This window comes from Eriocheir sinensis, chromosome 32, assembly GCF_024679095.1.
Source record: "Eriocheir sinensis breed Jianghai 21 chromosome 32, ASM2467909v1, whole genome shotgun sequence".
NCBI lineage: Eukaryota > Metazoa > Arthropoda > Malacostraca > Decapoda > Varunidae > Eriocheir > Eriocheir sinensis.
The window spans coordinates 14,323,540-14,332,589 of NC_066540.1; the positions used below are offsets into that span (position 1 = coordinate 14,323,540).

Here is a 9,050-nt window from a genome sequence, read left to right on the forward strand (position 1 = left end):
CCTTCCTGCACTTCTTGAAATACCAGACAAATAATACAAGACTGATGAATATGGATACGAATACAAGGTTATTAATCAGGTGTATGTATGAGTAGACAGGTGTGGAGCTAGTCACCTGTGCAAAGGGCCGACAGGTGATAACTAGATTGACGAGGACCAACTTACAGGCCAGTCAGATGTCCTAGGGCCAGATACGATCAGAAGTGTCGGGCTGGATTTGAGGTATACAAGTACGTCCTACCACGGTGACTCCTCCAGGTAAAGTGTTTCCTTCACCTGGTCTGACCCCTCCACCTTACCTCCGCTACCCTCCCTCCTCCTACTACCCCTCCGCCTCCTCCTGTTCTCATTCTTTCACTCTTTCACTCCTCATTCCCTTGTTAACTCGTTATTATACTTCTCCCCCTCCTCCTCCTCCCTCTTTCCCTCCTCGTGAATTCGTGAACACCTTTAATTCGTGTTAGCCTGTCCGCTGCGATTGGCACGGATTTCGCCTTCACTTGTAGCCTGGTAACAGTTGCTCCAAGGTCTTTCTCTGCCTCTGTGGTGGATAATTGAGTGTTTCCCATGTGGTATTGGTATGCCGGATTTCCCCTCCCAAGCTGCATGACTTCACATTTATCTTCATTGAATTTTAACAGCCACTTTTTGCTCCACTCCTGAATCTTGGTGGTGTCTTTATATAGGAAATCCGCACTCATTGGGTTAATAATTGGTTATCATTATACTTCTCACCTTTATTTCAGCCCCTCCTCCTCCTCCTCCTCCTTCCCGTCTTCCTTCCTGCCTACCACTCTTCCCTTAGCCCCATCAACGAGATCAAAACTATTCCCCAAGTTCCACAAGCTTAAAATATTGTAGTAGGATTTGAGTTTCTGAGTACCTATCCTGGGTAAACTCAAAGTACTGTTAACGAATAAAAGCTATCATTGTTTTATTCAAGTACGCTGTGGTTCACGGTAGACTATCAGGGGCGCTACTTCACTAGACAGGGAAACACCAGACATGCAGAGGGGGGTGGGGGAGGGGTAAAGACATACGGGTGTTTATATTGTGTAACCAAATTGTCGAATCCGTTTTGGCGTTGGCCTCCGCGGGTCATTTTCTCCCCTCTGCTCTGCCACAGTCCCAACACCTATAGCTAACATATCGTCACCCTCATAAAATAATCGCATGTCATTTTTTAGTGATTTCCAGGTTTTTGTCTACATCAATTTTTATACATGTGACGCCCATTTTTGTAGAGTTGCCTTCGTCATTCAGGGTTTGAGTGTTCCAGAATTGGCCTTTTCATTTCTGCCTAAATCTTAAGCCAAATGAGATGATGACAGTTCTTTTCTGATTTCCTGAGAAGTAGAAAATAATGACTTAGACGGTTTGTTTACGAAGGTGACGATATGAGAGGAAGAGATAGGTGTTGGGACGGTGGCAGAGCAGAGGGGAGGAAAGGACCCACAATGAACTCGCTAATTTGGTTACACAATATAAACACCCATATCTCCTTACCCCTGCCCCTCCCCCCTCTGTCTGGTGTTTCCCTGTCTAGTGCAGCAGCGCCCCTGATAGTCTACCGTGAACCACAGCGTACTTGAATAACACAATGATACCTTTTATTCGTTAACAGTACTTTGAGTTTAGCCAGTAGGTACTCTGAAACTCAAATCCTACTACAATATTTTAAGCTTGTGGAACTTGGCGAATAAGTTTGATCTCGTTGATGGGGCTGAGGGAAGAGTGGTAGGCAGGAAGGAAGGCGGGAAGGAGGAGGAGGAGGAGGAGGAGATGCTGAAATAAAGGTGAGAAGTATAATGATAACCAATTATTAACCCAATGACTGCGGATTTCCTATATAAAGACACCACCAAGATTCAAGAGTGCAGTGAAAAGTGGCTGTTAAAATTCAATGAAGATAAATGTGAAATCCTGCAGCTTGGGAGGGGAAATCCGGCATACCAATACCACATGGCAAACACTCAATTATCCACCACAAAGGCAGAGAAAGACATCTGTTACCAGGCTACAAGTGAGGGCGAAATCCGTGCCAATCGCAGCGGACAGGTTAACACGAATTAAAGGTGTTCACGAATTCACGAGGAGGGAAAGAGGGAGGAGGAGGAGGGGGAGAAGTATAATAACGAGTTAACAAGGGAATGAGGAGTGAAAGAGTGAAAGAATGAGAACAGGAGGAGGCTGAGGGGTAGTAGGAGGGAGGGAGCGTAGCGAAGGTAAGGTGGAGGGGTCAGACCAGGTGAACGAAGCATTTTACCTGGAGGAGTCACCGTGGTAGGACGTACTTGTATACCTCAAATCCAGTCCTACACATCTGATCGTCTCTGGCCCCCGCACATCTGACTGGCCTGTAAACTAGTCCTCGTCAGTCTAGTAAACACCTGTCGGCCCTCTGCACAGGTGATTGGCTCCACACCTGTCTACTCATCCATACACCAGATTAATATTACCTTGCTTTCGTATCAATATTAATCAGTCTTGTATTGTTAACTTATCTGGTATTTCAAGAAGTACAGTAAGGCCTCGGTTATGTTAAGATTGTGGCGTATACTTATAATTGCTGCTTTTAGGTATATTAAGATTGTGGCGTATATTTATAATTGCTTTGTTATTTTAAGATTAATGTGGCGTATATTTATAATTGCTTAGTTATTTTAAGATTAATGTGGCGTATATTTATAATTGCTTTGTTATTTTAAGATTAATGTGGCGTATATTTATAATTGCTTAGTTATTTTAAGATTAATGTGGCGTATATTTAGAATTGCTTAGTTATTTTAAGATTAATGTGGCGTATATTTAGAATTTGTTATTTTAAGATTAATGTGGCGTATATTTATAATTGCTTTGTTATTTTAAAATTAATGTGGCGTATATTTAGAATTTGTTATTTTAAGATTAATGTGGCGTATATTTATAATTGCTTTGTTATTTTAAAATTAATGTGGCGTATATTTAGAATTGCTTTGTTATTTTAAGATTAATGTGGCGTATATTTAGAATTGCTTTGTTATTTTAAAATTAATGTGGCGTATATTTAGAATTGCTTTGTTATTTTAAGATTAATGTGGCGTATATTTATAATTGCTTTGTTATTTTAAGATTATTGTGGCGTATATTTATAATTGCTTTGTTATTTTAAGATTATTGTGGCGTATATTTATAATTGCTTTGTTATTTTAAGATTAATGTGGCGTATATTTATAATTGTTATTTTAAGATTAATGTGGCGTATATTTATAATTTGCTTTTTTATTTTAAAATTAATGTATGTATATTTAGAATTGCTTTGTTATTTTAAGATTAATGTATGTATATTTAGAATTGCTTTGTTATTTTAAGATTAATGTGGCGTATATTTAGAATTGCTTTGTTATTTTAAAATTAATGTGGCGTATATTTAGAATTGCTTTGTTATTTTAAAATTAATGTGGCGTATATTTAGAATTGCTTTGTTATTTTAAGATTAATGTGGCGTATATTTAGAATTGCTGCGTTTTATTTCAGAGTGCAAGCGGAGGTGTTTTCCAGCAAACTGCCCCGCCCACTACCACCAGTCCACCATCCTCCCCGTCCACAAGTCCACCTGATCCACCCACAGCCCATTGCTACGCCCACACAACCAGCCCACTCTTTTACCCGCTCACAGCTTCACCCACTAACCCCCGCTTTTACCAGACCAGCAGCCTCGCCCCTAGCCCACGCCTCGGCCCTCTCCTCAGTCCAGCCCATCAGCCCACCTCGCAGTGCCGTAAGATCCACTACTTGTTTTCATTTATCTGGTTAGTCTTTTCGTAATTGACCTTAGAGGCAGGCTAGGTGTTAATTCGCTCATTTCGGGATATTTAAGGACTAGAGGTCGTTATTAATTTATAGTGAAGCCTTGGTTTTCCTCAATATCCTACATGCCAAGCTGTTTCTAGATTTGTTTGCAGGCCAGGTGTTTAATCTTTTCTCTTATAGGCTATATATAGGCGTACTTTATATCTAAGAATGTTCCGTGATTACGTGTGAAGGAATCGAAAGACAATTAATGGTTAAGTTAGTTATTTCCACTACTAGGCTAGGTATAATTTATAGCTACGAAGAGAAAGTATCATAATTACACTTTTGAAGGAATCGAATGGCCATTAATTGTTAGGCTAGTTATTTCCACGACTAGGCTAGGTATATTTTATAGCTAGAAGAGAAAGTATCATAATTACACTTTTGAAGGAATCGAATGGCCATTAATTGTTAGGCTAGTTATTTCCACGACTAGGCTAGGTATATTTTATAGCTAGAAGAGAAAGTATCATAATTACACTTTTGAAGGAATCGAATGGCCATTAATTGTTAGGCTAGTTATTTCCACTACTAGGCTAGATACATTTTATAGCTACGAAGAGAAAGTATCTTAATTACACTTTTGAAGGAATCGAATGGCCATTAATTGTTAGGCTAGTTATTTCCACAACTAGGCTAGGTATACTTTATAGCTACGAAGAGAAAGTATAATCATTACACGTGTGAAGGAATAGGATGGTTAATATTTAGAAAAGATAATCCTACTTGCTAGACTAGGAGTTTATTCTACTGCTACGAAGGCCAGGTTTTCTGAATAAATCTTTTCCTTAAATGCTAGTTAGATTTCCTAGGTGTGGTTTAGTGAATTCTCTGATTTAGTTAAGGTTAGTTTTTAGTTAAGGTTAGTTTTTTAAAGTTTATTCGGTGATTTTATAATAAGGAACTGTTTCGAGTCTAATTTATATGCTTCGTTGAGAACTCGTTAAGTTAGCAATCTGATGGTGGGGTTGTTCTTTGCTGTATAGTTTCAACGCTTATGGGTTTTCTTAATTCCCATATGTTGATTTAATTTTCAGGGATCAGTGGTAGTGAGGTAATTCTTGGTTATAAATCTCTACTCCAGGTGTCTCCCTTCGTAAAGATGGTTAAAGCGTCGGAGTGGAGGTAGAGATGAAGGGAAGATTTCGGTACAGTGGACTGGAGCAGGCAGTTCTTGTAGTGACAACTGCAGTTATTGGGTCAGTATTTGTAACTTATAAAATTCTTAGTGCCTCAACCCTTTTTTGCCTTCCCATTTTAAAGTATTCTTCACTTTATTCCCAGCACATTTTTAGTTTGACCCGTCCAATACATTCAAAGCTCATTCTGATCGTTTACTCATTCCAGTCTGTTCTATTTTATATGAAAACCTATTTTGGTTGTTTACGTGTTCCATTCGGTTGTTTTAGTATGTTCAGTGTAAGGTTTTCTAGATCTTGACCCGTCCTGGTTAATTCAAAATGCATTTCCAGTTTGTATTGATAGTTTTTGCCGATTATACTTTCTGGACCGTATCAAAAGTATGTGTCTTTTTGTTCCAGTTCGTTCCGGTACTCCCGCCAGCTGACTCAACCATCCTGTGGCCAGTATCACCAGCACCTGTTGAGACACTCCCCCGTCAGCCTCAGGGATTGATAAAGTCGTTGGTTCTTGAGCAGCTCTTGTCTAAGTGAAACACTCCGCCACTCAGTTGTTGAATATTTTTAGTTTTTTTTTATAATTTTTCAGTCGAATGTCAGGACTCGATCTACGGACGGTCTGTGAGGTATCGTAAATGTGAGACTTGTCGGTTATAGCAGATATATTTGGTGTATAATGGGAATATATGGCAGAGCTGCGTATAATGGGAATATATGGCCGAGGCAGCTCGAGTTCCCCTGAGCTGCCTCGGCCCAACTTTACAACCCTGAGCTGCCTTATTGTAGAAAATATCCTACCAAAAGCACTTTTATCAATAGGAAGTGTCTCAACCTTGCTGTCTCAAGAACTTTGCACGTTGTATATTGGCATGTTGTAGTTTACAATTAGTTTGGTAAATGTTTATCAATAGGAAGTGTCTCAACCTTGCTGTCTCAAGAACTTTGCACGTTGTATATTGGCATGTTGTAGTTTACAATTAGTTTGGATAAATGTAATAAATTGTTTCGCAAAGCTTATATTTATTTCATGCACTTCCACTCGGTATAGCCCGGCAGTGTTGTCTCGGGAACTAAACACGTGACTATAATTATGCATCATTCCTTATCTGTGGGCTCACGGGTGCTGAGGATGCGAGTAAACATTTCTCAAGCTCGCTCATGGAACAGACACATACTCGTCTGCACAGGTGATGTGAAAATCCCTGAAAAGCGCGTAATTGGCTGCTCTTTCGGCCACCTCTTCGGATTCTTTACAGGAGCGAGTAGCGGGCCTGTGCTGACTCCTTTGCTGTAAGAAAGCGGCATATATATATTTGGGGGAAAACCCTGGATCCCGGGATGTATAACAATGGTGACCTGCGCGGCATATATATCTGGGGGAAAACCCTGCATCCCGGGAAGTATACTAAGCTGTCCCAGAATCCCGCGACGCTGAGAAAACCTTAAAAACAGGGAGGAGTGACAGGGAGGAGTGCGGACCCTGTTAAAGGGCAAATTTTCCGTGGATCTTCAGTCAAACCACACTATCCGCTGGCGTGGTTCTCATATTTCCGTGGTATTCTGACGAAGGACGACGGTGTAACTCTGCATCAGCAATAACAAGAAACAAATGAGAACCACGCTAGCGGAAATCGTGGTTTGACTGAAGATATGCCCAGTGTAATAGCCCCTTGATGGTTACTTCGCTGCGTCAGTGGCGAATCGACACAACCACGCGAACGTTCAAGGATGCTTCAGTCCCTCCGCAGGTCACTCCAGCGTCTGAAGAACCGATCAAATTAGTGTAATGGCCCCTTCAGACGCCTGTTCCGCGGCCAACAAACACCTGAAACAGAAAATTAAAGTGAGAAAGAGGACGAGACAATATAGATGATGACAGAAATGGAGGGACGGTAAAGATCAGTGTTACCAAGGCGCCACTATCTGCTTTCCCACCGCGCGATCTATAGTGTTGTGGTGACCTTCCAGATCCTGCACCGCCCATACCTGTAAACGTATCAGCGCCTCAGTTCACCTGTTTGAAAATTCTCTCGTAGTAGAAGTTCTTGGGATGGTCGTGAGAGTTTACATGACTTCTGCTCTTGAACGGGGAACAAAAAGCATCCATGATCTTTAAACGTATCCGCGCCTACACAAATCCTCGTTAGAACCCGACTAATCTCCTTTTTGGCCCTTGGAAATAGTTGGTGTGAGAGGCGGAAGCGTCTAAGGAAATCGACCTGAGTCTATTCACGTAACAAGGGTGGGCATTCTCAGACGCTACTATCTCTTACATCAACTATTTCCAAAGGCCAAAAAGGAGATCAGTCGGGTTCTAATGAGGGTTTTTTTTAGGTGAGGGTACAGAAGAAGGGTCAGACTACTACCAGGGTCATTAAACTACCTCTGGAAATACCCCACAGCCCTACGAAAGCCCTGTCAAATGTGAGCGGGGAAACGTTTGAGAATCTGGTCCCAGCAACCCAAACACCTGTAATAATAATAATAAACTTTCTATATTCTCTTTATCATCACTATCATCATCATCTTACCAAACTTCTTCATTCTGGTGTCGTTCCTCTTTTTACGCTCCAGGGTACAGAAGAAGGGTCAGACTACTACCAGGGTCATTAAACTACCTCTGGAAATGCCCCACAGCCCTGTCAAATGTGAGGGTGTGAGCGGAGAAACGTTTGAGAATCTGGTCCCAGCAACCTGTAATAATAATAAAAAACTTTCTATATTCTCTTTATCATCATCATCTTACCAAACTTCATTCTGGTGTTGTTCCTCTCTTCCCTCTTTTTACGCTCCAGGGTACAGAAGAAGGGTCAGACTACTACCAGGGTCATTAAACTACCTCTGGAAATGCCCCACAGCCCTACGAAAGCTCTATCAAATGTGAGGGTGTGAGCCTAAGTCTATATACACCAAGTCAAGTCATACGCAGGTTTGTGGGAGGAGACACGGCCGAGGCGTGGTTTATGCGTGACACTGCTTGGAGCCAAACTAGAGAATGTAGAAACAGGGAGTTAGAGAAAACGAAGAATGGCGGACTAATTTAAATCAATCACTTCATCATGCCCTCCCTCACACCCCACACCGCCGTTTGTAGGCATTGGGATTACAGTCACGCAATAGCACAATAAAAAGACATTTTTTTTCGTCAGTGGCTTGCCTGAAAGCGCTGTGAAAGGAGGCGAGAATGCACATCCAGAGTGCAAATACGGCCCCAACTTTAGTCACCCCTGAACTGGCGGGTATTTTTTTCTTGGCTCCAAGTGACGTCATCCCGCTGCTCCGCCCCAAAACCGCCTCCTGCGCTCCTGTTTTGAAGCAGAGTGACTTGACTTGGTATATATATAAACTTAGTGTGAATGGCGAAACGTTTGAGAATCTGGTCCCAGCAACACAAACACCTGCACTCCCTGGGCGGCGGCACGGCCCAAGCGTCCCGCGGCTCGCCGAAGTTAATATCCAAAATAAATGTTCACGCTCCCCCTACGTGACGGCCTCGCCCCCTCCCCCTCGCCCCCCTCAAGGCCGCTAAAAGACAAGTGAATATATATCTTCCCTCCCCACGGGGTCTCCGCCTCCCTCGGCCCCCCTGGGTTTGCACATATCATCGCTTTGGGCCACGCCGCCGTCGCCGCCACTCCGGATGTTGTTGTTGTTGTTGGTGGTGGTGTTCCCTCCTATCCACAACCATCATCACTCCTCCCTCCCTCCTCTTCCTCCTCCTTAGCAATGCGTGGAGATATTGAATTAATAACACAATTTTAGGACCCTGTTTCTTCCTTCCATCCGTCTTTCCTTCCTTCCTTCTATCCGTCTTTCCTTCCCTCCTTCCTTCCTTACTTCCCTCCTTCCATCCGTCTTTCCTTCCCTCCTTACTTCCTTACTTCCCTCCTTCCTTCATTCCTTCCATCCGTCTTTCCTTCCTTCCCTCCTTCCTTCCTTACTTCCATCCGTCTTTCCTTCCCTCCTTCCTTCCCTCCACCTTCATAACATACGATTTTATCACGCTCCTCCTTCCCTCTTTCCTCCCTTCCTTCCCTCCTTCCCTCCACCTCCACACTTTATCACTCCTAATGATTT

General features: G+C 42.4%; 1 long non-coding RNA gene across 2 annotated transcripts; it reads left to right on the forward strand.

Annotated features, from left to right (window-relative positions):
* The first annotated feature begins 2,241 nt into the window (after nt 1-2,241).
* Nucleotides 2,242-5,511, forward strand: LOC127006196 (uncharacterized). 2 transcript variants are annotated; one of them, XR_007759187.1, is made up of 4 exons: nt 2,242-2,409; nt 3,517-3,760; nt 4,872-5,033; nt 5,376-5,511. It is a non-coding gene; the product is annotated as an uncharacterized LOC127006196 (long non-coding RNA). The 2 variants fall into 2 exon arrangements; XR_007759188.1 differs by having other exon boundaries at nt 4,919-5,033.
* The last annotated feature ends 3,539 nt before the right edge of the window (nt 5,512-9,050 follow it).